At 39.6% G+C, this 20638-nt stretch overlaps 1 long non-coding RNA gene across 1 annotated transcript in view; it reads left to right on the top strand.

Moving 5' to 3' along the window:
* The window catches only part of LOC135198602 (uncharacterized), a 180294-nt gene that overhangs the window by 140645 nt on the left and 19011 nt on the right, over positions 1–20638 (top strand). Inside the window, exon 4 of the long non-coding RNA XR_010310846.1 lies at positions 14147–14307. This is a non-coding gene — a long non-coding RNA (uncharacterized LOC135198602). The remainder of the gene's footprint in view (positions 1–14146; positions 14308–20638) is intronic.

Genomic DNA, 20638 nt, shown 5'->3' on the forward strand with positions numbered 1-20638 from the left:
ATAGCAAAATGATCGCAATTTAGTGTACATTACAACGAAAAAAAAGTAACTTGTTACCTTTAACCGTTTTGCGCACAGCGCGATTTGAATACAATTATATATGAAATTTCATTTTTGCGCTATCATATATCGCATTATTTATATATGATAATGATAATTTTTTTCATTTCTGATGGTTGCATACTAAACTTCAGCCAATGACAAAAAAAGGAGCCAAAATTGAACTCTTAATCTTGAAAACTAAGAGCGCTGTGATTTTTTGAAAAAAATATTTCCGCTTCCGCGCTCACTCCGAAACCCCTCCGGCACACGGGAGACAATTTTTTATTTACCGCTCCGGCGTAAGAGGATTAACCGAAGAGGTGCACTTCCTTCTGTTGCCTCAAACTTTACAGCTGAATTGTATGGCATCCTAGTAGCACTGGAACATATTACAACACTCCCAGAGTGTAGCTACACAATATTTTGTGACTCCAAAAGTGCCCTACAGTCCCTGGAAAAGTGCCCTACAGTCCCTGGAAGTCTTTAATACTGATCATCCCTTGGTGTTGAAGATCTTGCAGTGGATTTTCTTGCACCAGTATAGAGGGAGCATTGTTTCTTTTCGTTGGGTTCCTGCCCATGTGAACATATCGGGTAACGAAGAGGCAGACAAGCTAGCCAAATCAGCTGCGCAAACTTTGATACCAAGAAAATGCCTTGTTCCATATCGTGATACATTGTATGATATATGGAAATCCATCCAGCATTTATGGGTACTTCAGTGGGACAGAGTAGGCACCAATAAAATGAAAGAAATTTCTAGTCAGACACACCCTTGGAAATATGACCTAATACCAAGGAAGTGGGAGATTGTATTCTGTAGATTACGTATTGGTCATACGCTTTTAACTCATGGCTATCTGATGGATGGAGAGAATGAGCCCTTCTGTGACGATTGCTTAGTTCCACTAACCGTTAGGCATTTGCTGGTTGAGTGTCCCAGTCTGGTGGAACTTAGGAATCGTTTTTTAGGTTATAGTAGTGGAGCAGGGGGTAATTATAACATGGCAAAAACTGTTGGGAGAAAGCGCATGTATTAATAACATTATCTCTTTTATTAAAGAAGCTGGTCTTCTCAAATATATCTGACAGCTGTGCTGTCTTAGTATATACATTTTTTTTCTTTTTAATAGTTTTACTGTTATGTGATCAATCACAATTCTTTTTATCGGAATATTATTTTTATTTTTATCAGAAATTTATTTTATTTTTTAAATAAAATTTATATCTCTCATAAAGATAAAGGTATTTTGAATGTTGTATAATATATTATAAAAGTTAAAAGATCACATTTAGTATTCGGCGTCGGTGACCCTGGTAGTTGTGACGCCAGATAAGTCACAATCAATCAATCAATCAATCCTTGTCGTTTGTTGCCCAAATGAGCCAGCTCTTAGTTCTTGGACTACTGTCTCTCCTAGCTTGGTGAATACTCTGGGCGCTATGTTGATCCCGAATGGCATATGACTGAATGAGTAAGCTTGTTTTCCTAGCTTGAAGCCTAGGTATGGAGAGAAGTTTCTTGCTATCGGTACATGATAGTAAGCGTCTGTAAGATCGATAGAGATGGTGACGACCCCACAGGGAAGTAAGGTCCGCACCTGCGAGATGGTCAGCATGCGGAACTTGTCGCATTGAATGTATGAGTTGAAACGGGACAGGTCCAGAATCTCACTTCGTTTGTCCGAGTCCTTTTTCGGTACACTGAACAGATGTCCTTGAAATTTCAGGCAACTGACTTTCTTTATTGCCTTCTTTTGAAAGAGATCTTTGGCATAGTCTAGTAGGTCTGTCGTCGGAGTCTGGTGAAAACTGACTGGTGGAGGAGGCCCTTTCTCCCATTTCCACCCCAGACCTTTCGATACAATGCTGTGGGCCCATGAACTGAAGGTCCAATGGTCCCGAAAGAGGTACAGTCTCCCGCCCACCTGCAGAGCCTCACTGGTTGGTTGAGGTCTTACTTCCTCTGCCAGCTCTCTGTCAGAAGGCACCCCTGGCTCTGCTACTCCTTGCATGTTTATTGTAGCCACGAAATGTTCTTTGTGACTCAAAGGAAGCGTTGAAGGCTGGGGAGGTTACTAGGGCGGTTGAAGTCGAAGGCTGCTGAGTCGGTTGACTCTGCAGCAGGAAAAACTGTTGTTGTGGCTGTGCCTTGGATGTCGAAGGCTTGCCGATCTGGGAGACAGGAACTGCTTGAACCAATGTCTGAGGATGAGAGGACTGGAAAGGCTGGTATTTCCTCGGCCTCTTCCTACCTTTGGATTGTGGTCCGGGGGCCTCAAACTTCCTTTTGAAGGGAAGTCCCCAACGGACACGAAGGTTCTGGTTAGCTCTAGCTGCCTCGCTGAGGATGTTAACCACGTCTTCAGGGAAGAGGTTGGCACCCTAGATCGACGCCTTTATGAGCCTGTTCGGTTCGTGTCTTATGGAAGCATTTGCAAAAACATGCTTCCTGGAGGCCCGCCTAGCCACTATAAAGTCATACAGGTCTGATTGGAAGGCGTATAATAGTGACTTTGTGTGGATTCGAAATAGAGGCTCATCTGCGAAAGTCGTAGCAGTCAACTCCGCAGTGGTGACTGAGTTAATCGACCTACTCAGCTTGCACCTTGCCTCGAATTCCGCTTTGACCATGGGGTCCGGAATTCTAGGCAAACGTTCACTGAATTGGGTGGAGGCACACTCCAGATCGAGTCTGCCCACCGTGGAAGAGCAAGGAGGTAGCCTCCGTCTCTTTTAGCTGAGGCATAGGTTTGTCCTCTACCGCAGCTTGCAGAGTCAATTCTGCAACCTTCGACGTACAAGGAGTCGGAACTCCTTGTGGGGCCACAAACATTGTATAGCATCCTTTATGGGGTGTCAACTTTGTGTTGACACACTCCCATTCTGTGAGGGTGCGAACCCATGCAGACTGGGCTTGGTCTCTAGGGTAGATAACTGTCTCCTTCGGGACTTTGTCTACCCTGACTAGCGCATCTTCTGCTAGTCTAGCGTAGCCTGGAAAGGGAAATTGAAGGCCCGCTGGGAAGAACTCAAAGTCTTCTACCGGTCGGGTTCCACAGCCTTCGCCCCCCTAGATGCTGACCCCTTGACGTGGGAAGGGGGCTTAGGGACCAGCAGCTGGGGCGTGATGCCTGGTGGGGTTGATTTCTCACTGGTCCTTGGGGCCCAGCTGCTCATCCAACTAAATTAGTCAGAACTTTTCCTTCTACTAAAAACATTTCATCTTTCTGCCTTCCTCCCTCTTATAAGGTATGGGTTCTATGATGATGACTATTGGCTTGGTTTTGGACATGGTTTAGGCTAAATCTTGGGATTTGAAGGATGGTGAGGATGGACGGCATGCTACCTCACCCGTAGAATTCTAGTACCTGACGTGGTCGAGCGAGGGGAAAGTTTATTGTCAAACCCTATCCTCAGTGCTGGGTCTGATCTCGACAGACATCATGACGCCTTAGCACTGGAGATTGGGTGTATATCTGGTAATTACCCCTAGGACGATCCTAATTAAAGGGATGACCCGTCCTCTAAGTGTGACTCCATGGTGGGTATGGGGAATATATGGATGAACTATGTTTTTCACGTTATACGGCAACCCCCCCTATTTCGGCTGACGACCCTATGCTTTTGTCAAAGGATTTGTCCACGGAACCCGAACTTCAATTTTTCATGTTCGGCCCCTATGATCATGGTAGTATCCCTGGACCGAGTGACAGACGGACACAGATGACGACCCAAAGCAATGCGAGTAGATATACCGCCAAGAAATCTCAACAAAAAGCATCTGGCTCCAGTATTGTCACACTGGAACCATATGCCAGGAAGAAAAATAAAAAGTATGAAATAGCTCCTGGGGTCTTTGTACCCAATTCCTTTAATAAGTACTTGAATTTGAAGCTTGAAGGTGACAATATAGACATTTTTCAAGTACATAGGGAAATCGTGAAATGTTGTGGCAGACAGCCAAAAATAACAGCCCAAAATGGAAATATGCTCCTTGTAGAAAGCATTTCCCCAGAGGAGAGCAGTAAGTTGATGGGATTGTCGGAACTTGTGGGAATTACGGTTGAGTGCACTCCCCACTTTAGCCTGAACTCCAGCAAGGGCTTGATTTACGCCCCTCAATTGATGGCTTTTTCTGAGGAGAGACTTTTAACAGAATTAAAAGACCAGGGTGTAATAAAGGTTGACAGGATGTCAAAGAAGGCTGATAATAACAGAATGCCTCAGCCTACCTTAATATTAACTTTTAATTGCTATAAGACTTCCAGAATATGTCTCTGCAGCCTGGTATAGGTTTAAGGTAAAACATTACATCCCAAGACCCAGAAGGTGTTTCCATTGCCAGCATTTTGGACACACCCTATAATCGTGTCGATCCAAATTGCAAGAAAATCCTGCAGTCTATGTCAACTGTGGAGAAGATGAGCATGGTATGTGCACCAGGGAACCTAAATGTGTTCACTGTGGTGAGGGACATGCATCATCATCTCAGCAGTGTGATGTATATTTACCCGAAAATGAAATCCAAGCAATCCGAGTAATAGAAAGAACAACATTTAAGGAAGCATAGAGAGAGCCAAAGCAAAGACTGTAAGACCTGGTCTAAGTTTTGCTTCTGTAGTAGCAAAATTAAGAAACAAAAAGAAAGAGACAAATAAAAACACCCAAGTTAAGAGCACATAAGGAAAATCAAATAAAGAATCATTAAAAAGACAGCTAACTGAATCATCCGAGTCAACTGATGATGAGAATATAAAGACAAGGTTCACTAGAACCAACAAGAAAGACCCTAGTATGGAATTGAAAAAAATTGAAGTGCCAGTTGAGATACACCCTCCACCATCTGACTCTTTGGAGGCAAGGCCAGTGGTTGCTGGTCTGGTGCCAGCTTCTGTTGGTGCCAATTCCTCTTTGGAGGACAAACCAGCAGATGTTGGTCCCCCTGTGCCAGTCCTTGCTGGTACTTTTGCCTCATCAGAGGCAGAGCTGGCTACTGCCAGCAATACAAAGACACTTAAGGTGGTCTTTTTAGAGAACACCTCTGCTCTCTCCATCTCGATAGAGATGGAGAGCGAAGAAATTAAAAAACCCTTCAGTGTCAAAAACACTGAAGGAAAAGATGTTGGCTCTACGAAGGTGATAACTCCTCCCAAGAAGCCAACAAAATCTTCCATCAAAATGCCTCCCCCTAGTAGAAAAAAGAAATCTCCCAGTCTGGTAAAAAGGAACCACAATATTGGTCCTAAACATGAATAAATTCACTTCCATTATTCAGTGGAACTGTCAGGGACTGCGAGCGAAGTATGAAGTGAAGCTTTTGATCTATGAGCACTCTCCTGTAGGGATATGTTGCAGGAGACCATGCTAGGTGAATATACCCCTTGTCCTAGGGAATATGTTCACTATAGAACTAAATTTGATTTAGAGGTAGGAAATCATGGTGGATCCCTCATCTACATCCATTGAGATGCTCCACACTACAAAGTAAAACTAAATACTCCACTTCAAGCTGTGGCTGTACGAATTAATTTAAGGAGGCAATATACTATATGTTCCCTTTACATTCCACCCAATAGCCATGTCTCCCAAGAGAGCTTAATACACTTGATGCAGCAACTACCAGAGCTATTTCTTCTACTTGGTGACTTCAACAGTAGAGACATCCATTGTGGGGAGATGTAACATCAAACCAAAAAGGGAATATGATGGTATCTTTAATAGAAAATAAAGATATAGGTCTTCTTAATACTGGAGAACCTACCCATTACCACATTCAGACAGGCACTGTCTCCTGCATCGACCTTTCAATATGTAGCTCCAACTGCAGTGTTGATTTTAGTTGGAGAACAATTGATGACTGGTATACCAGTGACCATTCTCCAATTGTGATCGAAACCAATGATGGTCCACCTATCCCGAGATCACCATAATGGTGTTTAGAGAAAGCATATTGGAGAAGTTTTTTTATTTATATATTTCTTCTTCCCATCATTATATAATTACAGGTGGTCCCCGGGTTTACGACGGTCGTACGGGCTACGATGGTTCCGAGGGTTTACGACGCTTTTTGGTTTCTTTAAATATTCATTGAAAAAATCCGCACTCGGGTTACGACGCTTGTTACGAGGTTACGACGCTGAAAACCGCCGGTTCCGACGCTCCGAGTTTGGATTACGACGCTTTTTAAAAAAACACGTATTATGTTTTATAAAGATAAGAATCCTTTATAGTTTAGCACAGTTTGCTCTCTCTCTCTCTCTCCTCTCTTTTGTATTTTTCCAAGAAAATAATCACTATAATTTTGTTCTCGTCTCTCTCTCTCTCTCTCTATACTACAAAGATGTATGTTTTTTAGTATGATAAATAAATGATTTACAATTTTCAAATATTAATATTAATTTATACAGCAATAATATCAATTCATTAAAGAAAATACATAGTGAATTAGTAAGATTTTAGCTTATATTTAAAAAATTATCTAAGAATGAAGGAAATCCCAGTCTTTCTGTTGAAGGAGAATCCCAGTCTTCTCTGTAACCTTTCCAGGTACTAAAACTGTCAGATATATATCATGTTCTGTGACAGCCAAAAGGGGGAAGAGCTGGGGGAGAGCTGCAGTGTTGCAATCAGTGGTCCTGACATTTCCCCCCCCCCCCCCCCCCCCCCCCTCTCTCTCTCTCTCTCTCTCTCTCTCTCTCTCTCTCTCTCTCTCTCTCCTCTCTTCTCTCTCTCTCATTACTGAGACTCGAGATTTTTTATGTACTTGTACTATTTGTTTTTAATACTTTCAAATAATAATAATAATAATAATAATAACTGTAATTACAAAATTCATATGTGATAGTATTTTAAAGAAATACAATACGTACTAATCTATCCATGTCACTTTTAATTAAGGTTAACTCTCTCTCTCATCTCTCTCTCTCTCTCTCTCTCTCTGCCCACACAAGATAATAATGAGTCATAGTGGTAACGCCCTCCCTCTCTTTCGCTGGAAGCGTTATAAACAAAGAGAGAGAAAACACTCTCTCTCTCTCTCTCTCTCTTCTCTCTCTCTCTCTCCTCTCTCTCTCTCTTTTACCGAGATGAAAGAATTTTTATGGTACTAGTATGTAAAATGTTTATTGATAATTTCAGTTATTTAATAATAATAATAATAAAACTTTAATTACAAAATTCATAATGGTCGTATTTTAAAGAGATGAAAATGACCTTTCCATTTCACTTGTAAGGATAATTCCTCTTTCTTACTGAGATGAGAGAATTTTTATGGTAGATGCACGTGTTTATTATATTTTCAAATAATAATAATAATAGAAGTAGTAATAATACGATAAATAATTTCAAAAGAAAATTCTTCCCCGTTGTCTTTTTCTGTATCAATTTCCCCACCTCGACTCGAGTGACACTCAAGCTTAACAATGCCATACAATGGTCAACGAATTTAATGGTTTATGTAATCTCTCTCTCTCTCTCTCTCTCTCTATCTCTCCTCTCTCTCTCTCTCTCTCTCTCTCTCTCTCTCTCTTACTGAGATGAGATCATTTTCATGGACGTGTATGTAATAAGTTTTATCATTAATATTTTCAATAATAAATACTATAAGTACAAAATTTGTATCTGAGTATTTTAAATACAATAATCATTCCATTTCTCTCTTTTAAACAACTCTCTCTCTCTCTCTCTCTCTCTCTCTCTCTCTCTCTCTCTCTCTCTCTCTCTCTCTCTCTCTCTCTCTCTCTCTCCACAAGATACTTGTCATACATTTGGTGTTTCTATTCTTCCTTTTATCTCTATCGCTCTCAGCAAAAAGAATTGATAGACAGACAAACATAATTGCGCAGTCCTCTCTTTCTCTCTTCTCTGGAGAAATATATGTATTTATGGGAGGGGGAAAAAGTTGCCTACAGACGTTCATTTCAATCTATTGAAACCTAAGGAGTTATTTCTCTCTCTCTCTCTCTCTCTCTCTCTCTCTCTCTCTCTCTCTCTCTCTCTCTCTCTCTCTCTCTCTCTCTCTTGTATTTTAATGAAAATATACAGTAATTTGTGAATAAACAGTGTTGCACATGAAAAAAGTAAATTAGTGATAATTTTAGAGATACAGCCCTAAGAAAAATTGCAAATTAGTAGTGAAATTTTCCCTGTGGACATGTTTTCAAGAACGTCGTTCCGGCTTACGACGATTTTCGGGTTACGAGGCATCTTAAGAACAGAACCCCCGTCGTAACCCTGGGGACCGCCTGTATACTAGTTTTTAATCATTTAAGTTTCTAAAATCTAGGCTGATATAATGTTGAAGAAAAAAATTGACATCATACCATTCATAATTATCACTTATATATGCATTCCACTGTTGACAAACTTCAGCTTTTTGCAGTTATAGTGTTGTTTGAGGTACAGTTTGGATAGACAGATAATATTTACACACATATTTGTAAAGAGCATGCTTTTAGCTTCATTTTGAAAAAAAGAATGATGTTTACATTAATATTGATGTTTGAAAATTAGTAAATCATTTATTTATCATACAAAAAAAACATACACCTCTGTAAGAGAGACAGAGAGAGAGAGTTATTCTTATTTTGAAAGAGTGAAATGGAAAGATTATTATAGTATTTCTGGAAAATACTATCGCATGATTTTTGTAGTATTACAATCATTATTATCATTTGAAAATATTAATAAACATTTAATACATACATGTACTATAAAAATTCAAATCTCAGGAGAGAGAGAGAGAGAGAGAGAGAGAGAGAGAGAGAGAGAGAGAGAGAGAGAGAGAGAGAGAGAGAGAGAAACACTCCCTCCCCTCCCCTCCCCTCCTGCCACATTACGTGATATGTTTGACAGCTGTTGGACCTCAGTTTGGTTCCTGGAGCTCGAAAGAAAGATGCGTGAAGACTGGGATTTCCTTCATTCTTACATAATTTTTTAATTTATAAACTAAAATCTTACTAATTCACTATAGTATTTTCTTTAGTAAAATTGATTGCTCTTTACATTTATATTATTTGAAAATTAGTAAATCATTTATTTATCATACAGAAAACACACATCTCTGTAAGAAAGAGAGAAAGAAAATTATTATTATGTGATATCATTTAATCTTATTAAACTTCTTAATACAGTATTGATCAATATTAACCCTTTAACGCCGAAGGGGTATAATAAAAATCGTCTCCCGTATGCCGAGGGGGTCTCGGAGTGAGCGGCGAAGCAGAACAAATATTTTTTTCAAAAAATCACAGCGTGCTTAGTTTTCAAGATTAAGAGTTCATTTTTGGCTCCTTATTTTGTCATTGCCTGAAGTTTAGTATGCAACTATTAGAAATGAAAAATATCATTATCATATATAAATAATGCGATATATGATAGCGCGAAAAAAAAATTTCATATATAACTGTATTCAAATCACGCTGTGAGCAAAACAGTTAAAGCTAACAAGTTAATTTTTTTTCATTGTATTGTACAGTAAATTGCAATCAATTTGGTATATAACACATTGTAAAACGATCAAAGCAACACAGAGAAAATATTATCACAAAATAATGCATGAATTCGTAACGTGCGAACGTAAAAAAATGTTAATTTAAAAAATTCATCATAAATCTAAATATTGTTCTAGAGACTTCCAATCTGTTTCAAAATTAAGATGAATGATTGAATATTACTATACTGTAAGAGTTTTAGCTTACAATTGCAGTTTTTATGGCTTACTGTATGCTAGGAAAAATGATTGCTTGGCGTTCGTTCGATACTCGTAAGACGGGTAAGAGCTGAATGTAAACAATCGATTGGAAGGTTTTTTGTTTGTTTGTTTGGTGTATATGTTAATGATTAATTAATAATTATTTGAAATGAGTACATACTGATTATTTATACATTTTATTGGCATATTCTAAGCTTTTAGCTTCTTAGGTTTAGATGTCAGAATCATAGACTAGGCTACAGTAGCAACCGCTAACATAGGCTAGGCTTATTGCTAAGGGACATATGCTAAAGTCCTAATATATGCAGTAAAAATGGGGTTGAACATTACATGCAGTTGAATATTACTCTAAGTATGTACAGTATTTTACCTTTTTGGAGTCATATTTCTTCCGTCGTAACCCTAGAACATGTGTTTTAGGCCTGGAAATATAATTTACTGGGGTGTTTTTGGAGGGCTTGGAACGGAGTAGCCATTTTACATGTAAAATGTGGTCCAAGATACGAAAACTTCATGATACGAAGGGCACCTCGGAACGGATTAATTTCGTATCTCGAGGTACTACTGTATTAATATCATTTTAAAGTCATCTTAAACATATTACCATTAGAAATATATAAACAGCTAATAGCACAGAGAGAGAGAGAGAGAGAGAGAGAGAGAGAGAGAGAGAGAGAGAGAGAGAGAGAGAGAGAGAGAGAGAGAATAACTCCTTACGATTTCAATAGATTGAAATGAACGTCTGTAAGCAACTTTTTTCCCCTCCCATATATACATATATTTCTCCAGAGAAGAGAGAAAGAGAGGACTGTGCAATTATGTTTGTCTGTCTATCAATTCTTTTGCTGAAAGCAAGAGAGATAAAAGAAGGAAGAAATAGAACACCAAATGTATTACCTTAGTAACATCCTGCATCAAATTTACCTTAAATTATTATCATATTACTGTATTAATCTTAGAGATTGTATTAATATAATTTCAAAGTAATCCTAAACATTAGTAGCCTTAAAGGATACGTACTTATCACTTGCAGCCAAGAGAGACAGTTACCACTATGACAAGTATCTTGTGGAGAGGGAGAGAGAGAGAGAGAGTTGTCCTTACAGTATTTAAAAGAGAGAAGTGGAATGATTATTGTATTTAAAATACTCACATATGAATTTTGTACTTACAGTATAGTATTATTATTGGAAAATATTAATGATAAACTTATTACATACATGTCCATGAAAATGATCTCATCTCAGAGAGAGCGTTGACCATTGTATGGCATTGTTACTTTCCCAGCTCCGAGCGTCACTGGAGTTGAGGTAGGGAAATTGATACAGGAAAAGACGAAGGGAAGAATTTTCATTTGAAATTAGTTATCGTATTATTACTACTTCTATTATTATTATTATTATTATTATTTGAAAATAAAATAAACATGTGCATCTACCATAAAATATTCTCTCATCTCAGTAAGAAAGAGGAGTTATCCTTACAAGTGAAATGGAAAGGTTCATTTAAATACTACCATTATGAATTTGTTATTACAGTTTTTGTTATTATTATTATTATTATATTATTGGATTATTATTATTATTATTATTAAATAACTGAAATTATCATAACATTTTACATACTAGTACCATAAAAAACAATTCTTTCATCTCGGTAAAAGAGAAAGAGAGAGAGAGAGAGAGAGTGTTTGTTTAACTCTCTGTTCTCTCAAAAAATACTTATAACGCTTCCAGCGAAAGAGAGCGAAGGAGTTACCACTATGACACATTATCTTGTGTGGTAAGAGAGAGAGAGAGAGAGTTAACCTTAATTAAAAGTGACATGGATAGATTAGTATTGTATTTCTTTAAAATACTATAACATAATATGAATTTTGTAATTACAGTTGTTATTATTATTATTATTATTATTATTATTATTATTATTATTATTTGGAAAGTATTAAAAACAAATAGTACAAGTACTATAAAAAATCTCAAGTCTCAGTAAAATGAGAGAGAGAGAGAGAGAGAGAGAGAGAGAGAGAGATAGAGAGAGAGAGAGAGAGAGAGAGAGGAGAGAGTGGGGGGGGGGGGAAAATTTCATGAGCACTTGATGGCAGCAACAAAACAGCTCCTTCCCCCTCCTGTCACTTAACTTGATACGTATATCTGACAGTTTTAGTACCTGGAGTTAGACCGGGATTTCCTTCATTCTTCCATAATTTTTTAAATTTATAGGCTAAAATCTTACTAATTCACTATGGTATTTTCTTTAATGAATTGATATTATTGCTGTATAAATTAATATTAATATTTGAAAATAGTAAATCATTTATTTATCATACAAAAAAACATACATCTTTGTAGTAGAGAGAGAGAGAGAGAGAGAGAGAGAGAGAGAGTTATTATTTTTATTATGTGATATCATTTAAACTTATTAAACTTACTAATACAGTATTAATCAAAAATAATATTTGAAAATTAGTAAATCATTTTTGTATCATAAAAATGTATTTAGTCATGAAAATAAACATCAAAATACACTTATTAGTGATTATTTTTGTCGGAAAATTCCGCGAATGGGCGAGTCCGTCTGCGAATAATTTCTAGATAGGTTCCAGAGAAAAATCCGCTAATGTGTGAGTCCGCGAATACAGGGGGACCACTGTATAAGAGTTTTAGCTTACAATTGTGTTTTTCGACCATTTCGGTAGTCAAAGTTGACCGAAGGTTGAAATTTTGGCACTTGTCGTTATTTATATGAAAATATTTCAAAACTGATAAAAGCTACAATCATGAGTATTTTATTGTTGTATTCTACATGAAATTGCGCACATTTTCATATATAAAACTTTATGTAACGGCTAATTTAAAATGGTGCAGAAATTATGTCAAAGTGACAAAATAATTTCTGAGATGTGTCACTGATACTTTTTAGTGTGATAAGAAAGAAATTCACGCTTGCGTGCCTGGGTAACGATTGTAAACAAAACAACGCCTTGATCCGTGAGCTCCCAGCATCCCCCAAGGTGCGTGATTCAAATGTTTTTTGGCTGGTAGGCCTATTTTTTCCGCGAATTTAAAAAAAAACTTTTTATCGATGTACCATACGTCCAATCAGCACCCGACAGACAATTTATGCCGACGTCTAATACGTCCAATCGGCATTAAAGGGTTAATATTTTAAAATTAGTAAATCATTTTTGGATCATAAAAAGTATTTAGTCATGAACATAACGTCAAAATACACTAATTTGAGATTATTTATCGTTGGAAAAAAACCGCTAATAGGCGAATCCCCGCAAATAATGGGTAGATAAGGTCCAGAGAGAAATCTGTGAATCCGTGAGTCCGCGAATCCGGAGAAAGCGAATATGGGGACCCCACTGTACATGTGTGTATAAATGACCTTACATTCATTTCCATCAATATATAAAGCAGAATAGATGCTAGTAAAACCTTTTCTTTCAGGGTTAAATGGACTCTAGGGTAAGTTGGGAAAATGGGGATGCAGCATCTTGCTGATTATGCTTCATGCGGTACCATAGGGGTTAAATGACTGTCCGAACCGCAGTTTGAGCCATTGAGAGCAGCTTTTTTTTAGAGACCTGATGAGGAAAACCTTGTTCTTGGTAGCCTTATCCTCGGCAAAGTGGGTGAGTGAGCTTCACCTGATGGAGAAAAGAATTAGATTTGTACAAGGTATAATGCAGTATGGGCTGTAACCTTGGGGTTCCTAGCGAAGAACGAGACTCCTTCCAAGCCTTGGCCTCTCTCTTTTAGTAATCAAAAGCCTTACAGATTAATAGGACCAGGACAAGAGGAAGAAGAGAGATCCTTATGTCCTGTCAGAGGGCTTAAGTGCTGTATACAGTGGACATAGAAGATTCATGGCCCCTCTGATCACCTGTGGTTCTCTGTCAGGAACCTGTTGTTGCCACTTTCTAAAAGTGCACTTGCATTCTTCCTGAGGAATCTTATTGTAGAGGCACATTCACAGATTAAAGAATTGGACTTTAAGTCTGTGAAAGTTGAAGCTCACTAAGTGAGAGCTGTAGCAATGTCACTTTCATGTAAACATAACCTCTCTCTAGAGTGTAGTGTTCGCATCTCATTACTTGTGTGTAATTGAAACTATTTATGATAATTGCAGTACCCTGGGTCCACATTTAGTTACTGGCATGGTGTTGGGTAAGGATGTGTAAGAAGTCAGTTCGTCCTAATCTGTTCTTTTTGCCTTGAGTAAGGTCGTTGAGTCATAAAGAGAAGCTGGGGGGTACTATGTACCAGAATTACCCTTCAGTCCTTTTTAATAGTTGGGTATGGGTTTTTAATATATTTTGGCGGCAACATACAGTATATATTCACTCTGGTTTCGATGTATTTTGGTACTACACCCTGGCAGGGTCATCTTTGTGTAGACCTTTTTAGCCACAGACTATTCCTTAGCTGTATGGATCCCACTAAGTAGAGGATGAATCTTGGCTATACAAACTGCCATGTCTTTACAAGTTAAGATGAACATCATCCAAAGGCAATAATCATCTGTAACAACCCTCTTAACAGGTAAGGAACTAACAAGGAGTTTCTAAATTGTAGCCTTATATCTATATTTCTTTTCATTATATAAAATGAATTGCAGTCTAGTATCCATGGATCCCACCTCCAACAGTGTGGGATTCAGCTATGTAACTTGTACTTGGTTAGTTGCATACATAAAAATGACATATTAATAAACATTACCTTAATTTATCTAGCCATAAATCTCCTAATATAATTTATCTAGCCCTAAATCCCCAGAAACTGCACCAAAATTTACCACATTGGCAACCCTGCTACCTCCTATTCTGTCCGCCAGTTGGCAACACTGTCTTTGACAGTTACAAAACCTTCCCTTGAAAAACGGTTGTTAACGAGCGCCCTTGTTATTTACGTCACGGCCGCTCTTTATAAATTTCCTAAACCTTTTGTGCCTTTAAAGCTCTCATTAATTGTTATTGCGGCTTTATGTTAATTACCATTCACATATTATATCCACGAAATTAGTGAATTAACTTTTATTTTTGTACATGAACTTCCCTGCCAGATATATACTTACCTATAGTCTCCGACGTTCCTGACAGAATTTCAAATCTCGCTGCACACGCGACAGGTAGGTCAGGTGGTCTACCTTACCCGCCGCTGGGTGGCGGGTGTACGAACCAATCCCCCTCTCCTACCAGATTTTCTCTGTCGCTTGGAATGATAACAACTGATGTCGTTTTCTTTCGATAGACTTTTCGATTCTCGCTTGCCTGGAGATTGATTTGGACCTTTTTTGGTGACGTATTCGCTCTGTTTGGCTTGGCATATGCTGTTTGTGGACCGTTTTTGACTTTGCGCTGGATTTTTCTTGTAGAATGTCTGATCTAGAATCTGTTCCCAAAACTCCGGTTTTGTTTAGAGTATGTTTGACTGATGGATGTAAGGTGAGGTTACCGAAGGCTTCGGTTGACCCTCACACTATCTGTGTTAAATGTAGGGGGAATGAATGTTCGTTTAGTAACCCTTGTCAAGAATGTGAGGTTTTGAACGAGGATGAATACAAGGCTCTTTCTTCTTATATTAGAAAGCTTGAAAGAGATAGGGTGCGTAAGGCTTCCTCTAGGAGTTCGAGCAGGTCGAGAGTGAGTGAAAACGAAACTAACATTAATGTAATTTTAGAACCTTCCTCCCAGGCCTCAGCCGCTGCTCCCCGCGCCGAAGCCGTAGATTCGTCTTCGGAGGCGGCGTCCTCAAAGGCTTCCTTGCGTTCTAAGGAAGACAAGACTCTTCGAACTGATCAAGGTAAGAGTGTCAGTGATGATAAGTGCAGTGTCCCCAGTGATGTGGAGGGTGCGTCTGACCGGCTCCTTAGTGCCTCCAGGCCTAGACCTCTTCCAGACTCCCAGTTCCAGAGGAGGAGGAAAGTCGAAAGCCGCAGGAGGGCTAGGGAGAGCCCCCACCGGTCAGGCGTACCCTCGGCAGATCCTGAAGTTCGCTCCCAGGCTGCCTTGGAACGTAAGAAAAAGGGGATCCTTCGCCAGTGTTTCTCTTCGTCTTCTTCGCCTTCTCCGAAACGCGGTTGGAACTCTAAGGGCTTCGGATGCTCCCTTCAGTACTTTAGCGTCCAGCCCAGAAGACTTTTCTGAAGAAGCTTCCTTGCAAGCAAAGTAACCTAGGAGATCCTGTGATCGCCCTTCTTCTCCCGCTCCCCGCTCTGAGTTTGCTTCGGAGGAAGATCCTGTTGACTCACCGACTCGAGTGCTGGCGGGTCTACAGGCTCAGATCTCGGGCCTGGCGGACTCCTTAGCATCGAGATCCCGTAGAAGGAAGGATGTGTCTCTCCCTATCAAGAGATCGAGGCGCTTTTCGTCGAAGGAACGCTCTCCTAGTATTCAGCGATCTCCTTCTTTTGGGGAAGCTTCAACACAACGTAGGAATTCACGAAAGTGGCACCACTCCCCTGGCTCTCTCTCAGAGGCGTCGAGGCGCCAATCGTCGGACAGGCGCTCAATGGATTACAAAGGTTTTTCTCCAGATCGGATTCCTGCCTCCGGTAGACGCTCCACCCCGTCTCTTTCGCCTTCCTCCAGAGTTCGTTCAAGAGGAGAGAGGCGCTCAGGTCAAGGAAGGCTTATTTCGTCATCTCCGTCTCGTCGTTCCTCTCCTCGTCTTCTCCGAGAGCCTAGAGAATGCCCTTCTGAGAGTAGGCGCGCCTCTCCTTCTGACTACTATTATCGTACTTCGGATCCCGTGACTAGAAGGCGCTATTCGCATGGATGTCGCTCCTCGCCTGTAAGACATCAAGAGTCTAGTAGGAGCCCTGCGCCTGGTAGGCGTCCTTCTCTTAGTAGCTGTTCTCCTGCAGAGAGGCGCCTTGAACCTCGACTGCTGCGTTCTCCTAGTAGGCACTCTTCGATCTCGAGGCCCCCTACTCCTGACCGTTCCCCTCTTGCTAGGAGTCAAGAACGTCTCAAGCGCCCTGCCTCTGTTAGGCGCTCGGAGCCTTACAGACGTTCTCCGCTTGGTAAGGACCAAGAGCCTGTCGAACGCCCTTTTCCGATTAGGCGCTCGGAGCATAGCAGCCGCTCTCCGCTTCGTAGGCACCAAGAGCCTCTCAAGCGCCCTGCTCCTGACAGGCGCTCGACGCATAGCAGCGTTTCTCCGCTTGGTAGGCGCCAGGATCCCCTCAAGCGCCCTGTGCCTGATAGGCGCTCGGCTCCTAGAAGCCCCTCTCCTCACGATCGGCACCAGGATTCTGGTAGGCGCTCTCTCTCTCGTAAGCTCCCTGTGGATAGACGTGGTCTTTCAAGGGATGGGAGTCCTACCTCTTCTGATGTTAAGATTTCGTCTTCTTCGAGGAAGGAGTGCGGTTTGAGACAAGAATTTTCGGAAAAACGTCCTTCGGTTTCGACTCGTCGCTCTCCTGTACGCCGCTCTCCTTTGGATTCTACTCCTCCTTCAAGACGTTTGTCTCCAACCTCACACTATACCCCCGCAAGGAATTCCTCTAAGGATCCTCCTCGCTCTCCTCTTCAAGAAGACCAGGAAGGTTCTGAAGAAGAAACGAGTACATCGGCAGCATTTCTTCGTACAAGAAGCTCACAGAGCTTCTTCTTCAGGAGTTCGGGGAGTCTCTGAGCCCTACTGCTCCTCCTTCTCCACACTCGTTGTTCTCCACGGCGAAGGCAACGAAAGGGTCTTCGTTGTGAGGATGAAACCGACCCTCTCTATGAAAAAAGCGCTCAAGAGTTTCGGTTCCTGGATGCGCACCAAAGAGGAAGCGGGGAAAACTCTGTTCACCTTCCCTCCGTCGAAGCTTTCCGGATGGACCGGATTTTGGTATGAGACAGGAGAGCCCTTGGGGCTGGGCCTCCTGTCCTCAGCCGACGCAGATTTTTCGGCCCTGGTAGACGCCACTAGAAGATCAGCTCTGAACTCGGCCAAAACTATGTGGGCTATGAACGAGATGGACCACATTCTGAAGGGCATTTTCAGAGTGTTGGAGGTGTTCAACTTTGTCGATTGGTCTCTTGGAGTCCACGCCAAGAAGACTCAAGGACCAGAGCCTTTTTCTCCAGAGGATTTGAATTGTGTGTTATCCTGTATGGATAAATCGGTGAGGGATGGATCCAGCGAAATAGCTTCACTGTTTGGGGCAGGCGTCTTGAAGAAAAGATCAGTACAGTGGGGCCTCGCTTAGTCGCGGATCAGCAATCACGGATTCAGTTAATCACGGGTTTTTCCTTGGACCACTTCTCAGTCTATATATCCTGGTGTGAATCACAGCATCTCGTGCTTGTCCGGTGGTAGGCTAAGCCTCGTCCGGTTCCGATAACCAACAAATGCATGAACAGATTCACATTATGATATTAACTGACAATAAAGGTAATAAAACCATTCTCACCTTATATATTATTGGCATATCTTCATAATATATAGCCTATTCATGGAATAATTCCACGTCATTGACATCAACTTGTAGTTGAGTGGCCAGCAGAAATGTAAACATTGAGTTACACTTCACAGCACCTTTGTCATTCTTAACCTTTTAGAAATGTTAATAGTAGTAGTTTAATTACAGTAGTAATAACATTTAGGAAAACATAAATTTCAATTCGAACTTCATTATTGTTTGGATTATAACGTAATCAACTTCTCTGAACACTGCAGTCATACAAACGAATAGATTATCGTATGTTGTTTGCAATCGGCGACGAAGCGTAAACATAATAAAACCATTTTTACCTTATATATTATTGTCATATATTCATAATAAAATGCAAATCTTATATATTATTGGCATATCTTCATAATAAAAAGCCTCTTCAAGGAATAATTCCTTGGGGAATCCATTTTTTGCAAAAGACAAAAATACACTTTACATGTTTACAGTATACAATGAACAATGATTACTTCATTTTGATGTGATTACATTAATATTACAATATGGTCTCTAAGCAGTACAGTAACTATTTTTTATCATAAATGTATATTCACTACGAAAAAAATACTATGACCACCGTGACATCACCGTTCTACAAAAGTACCGATGTATTTTTAAACGTAAGTCCCCCCCCCATCTCTAAAAACTCTGTCATAAATCACTTTACTTACTTTTTTTTTTGTGAAGCCCAAATGCTACGTATATTCCGGAAAATTAACGAAATCACGAATTTTATCATAGAGCAAGATTCGCTGATTACTGTTTTCTTCTTTTCTTTTCATGACTAAATGCATTTTTGTTTAGATAAAACCTCATTCACAAATTTTCAAATACTATGAATGTAAATAGCAAGATTCTCTCTTCTCTCTCTCTCTCTCTCTCTCTCTCTCTCTCTCTCTCTCTCTCTCTCTCTCTCTCTCTCATCACTTACAGAAAAAAAAACTATAATACTGATCTATTATTATCGTAATAAAAGAACAAGATGGTCCCCGAAAGAATAAAAATATGTGTTGCCATACTTTTATTTTCTGTGATTTACGAAACTGTGCTCCCAAAATAAAACTTTTATAGTTGACTGAATGATTATCACATAACAGTATACAAGAGAATATCTTATCACTATCCATGTTTCATTTCTTATCATCTTAAAATATCTAAAATACAAATTTCATAGTTATTCTCGTGCTAAGATAGTCAACAATACTCTAGTCCCAAGCTGCTCTCTCAAGCTATTCTCGTCCTAAGCTGCTATCTCAAGCTATTCTCGTCCTAAGCTGCTATCTCAAGCTATTCAAGTCACTCGTCACAAGCTGCTCTCTCTCTCTCTCTCTCTCTCTCTCTCTCTCTCTCTCTCTCTCTCTCTCTCTCTCAATGAAATATGAATTACTGTATCATAATATCATTCACTATCCATGTTTCATTTCTTATCATCATAAAATATTTATTTATTACAAATTTCATTGTTATTCTCGAGCTAAGATAGTCAAACAATACTCTAGTCCCAAAGCTGCTCTCAAGCTATTCTCGTCCTAAGCTGCTATCTCAAGCTATTCAAGTTACTCTCGTCACAAGGAATGTCTCTCTCTCTCTCTCTCTCTCTCTCTTCTCTCTCTCGCCTACTCTCTCTCTATCTCTCTCTCTCTCCTCTCTCTCTCTCTCCCAATGAAATATGAATACTGTATCATAATATCATAAACTATTATGTACAAAGTTAATAATAATAATAATAATTCCATTAATAAATTCGTTTCTTTTAGCAACTAAATTGTTTTCCAAAATAATTCTTTCGGTAATAAACGTCCATCAGCTGATTCTAAACGTAAACAAAAGACAAAACTAGATTTTTATTGCTGTATTTTGCTGTTTATACATTAATATTATAGTTGGGTGCTGTAATCATTACAGTAAATCATGTTTTTTTATCATAAATATGTTCATTCACGAAATAGATATACTATGTACTTTAAGTTTGGTGCAGCAGCCAAATCATGAAAATAGAAAGGAATTGTTAGGTAATTATAATTTTGTTTGCTGATCTGATACAGGGGAAATTGAAGATAGGAAAGAATAACTTTGAAACTGTCTTGAATTTAGTTTAAGGTGATAGTTGAAGAAATATTTGGTGCTTGAACTAAAGTAGGCAGTTATAAACATTGAAATAGTGGTCTTGGGTGGGTTAATTATTAAAAGTAGGCGGTTTAAAAGCAATTTTCAGGGGGGGGGGTACCAGGATAACACGGGTATTTACTTATCACGGGGGGTCCTGGGCTCTATCCCCCGTGATTAACGAGGCCCTACTGTATTTTGCTCCTTTTTGACAAAGTCTGTCTCCCATATGCACATAGAGATTCGTACTTTTACTGTTTTCTTATTTCTCCTCTCTCCGCGCAGCTCTTTCCTAAACATCTTTTTCAGGATATATCGAAGGCT

This window comes from Macrobrachium nipponense, chromosome 22, assembly GCF_015104395.2.
Source record: "Macrobrachium nipponense isolate FS-2020 chromosome 22, ASM1510439v2, whole genome shotgun sequence".
In the NCBI taxonomy this organism is placed as follows: domain Eukaryota; kingdom Metazoa; phylum Arthropoda; class Malacostraca; order Decapoda; family Palaemonidae; genus Macrobrachium; species Macrobrachium nipponense.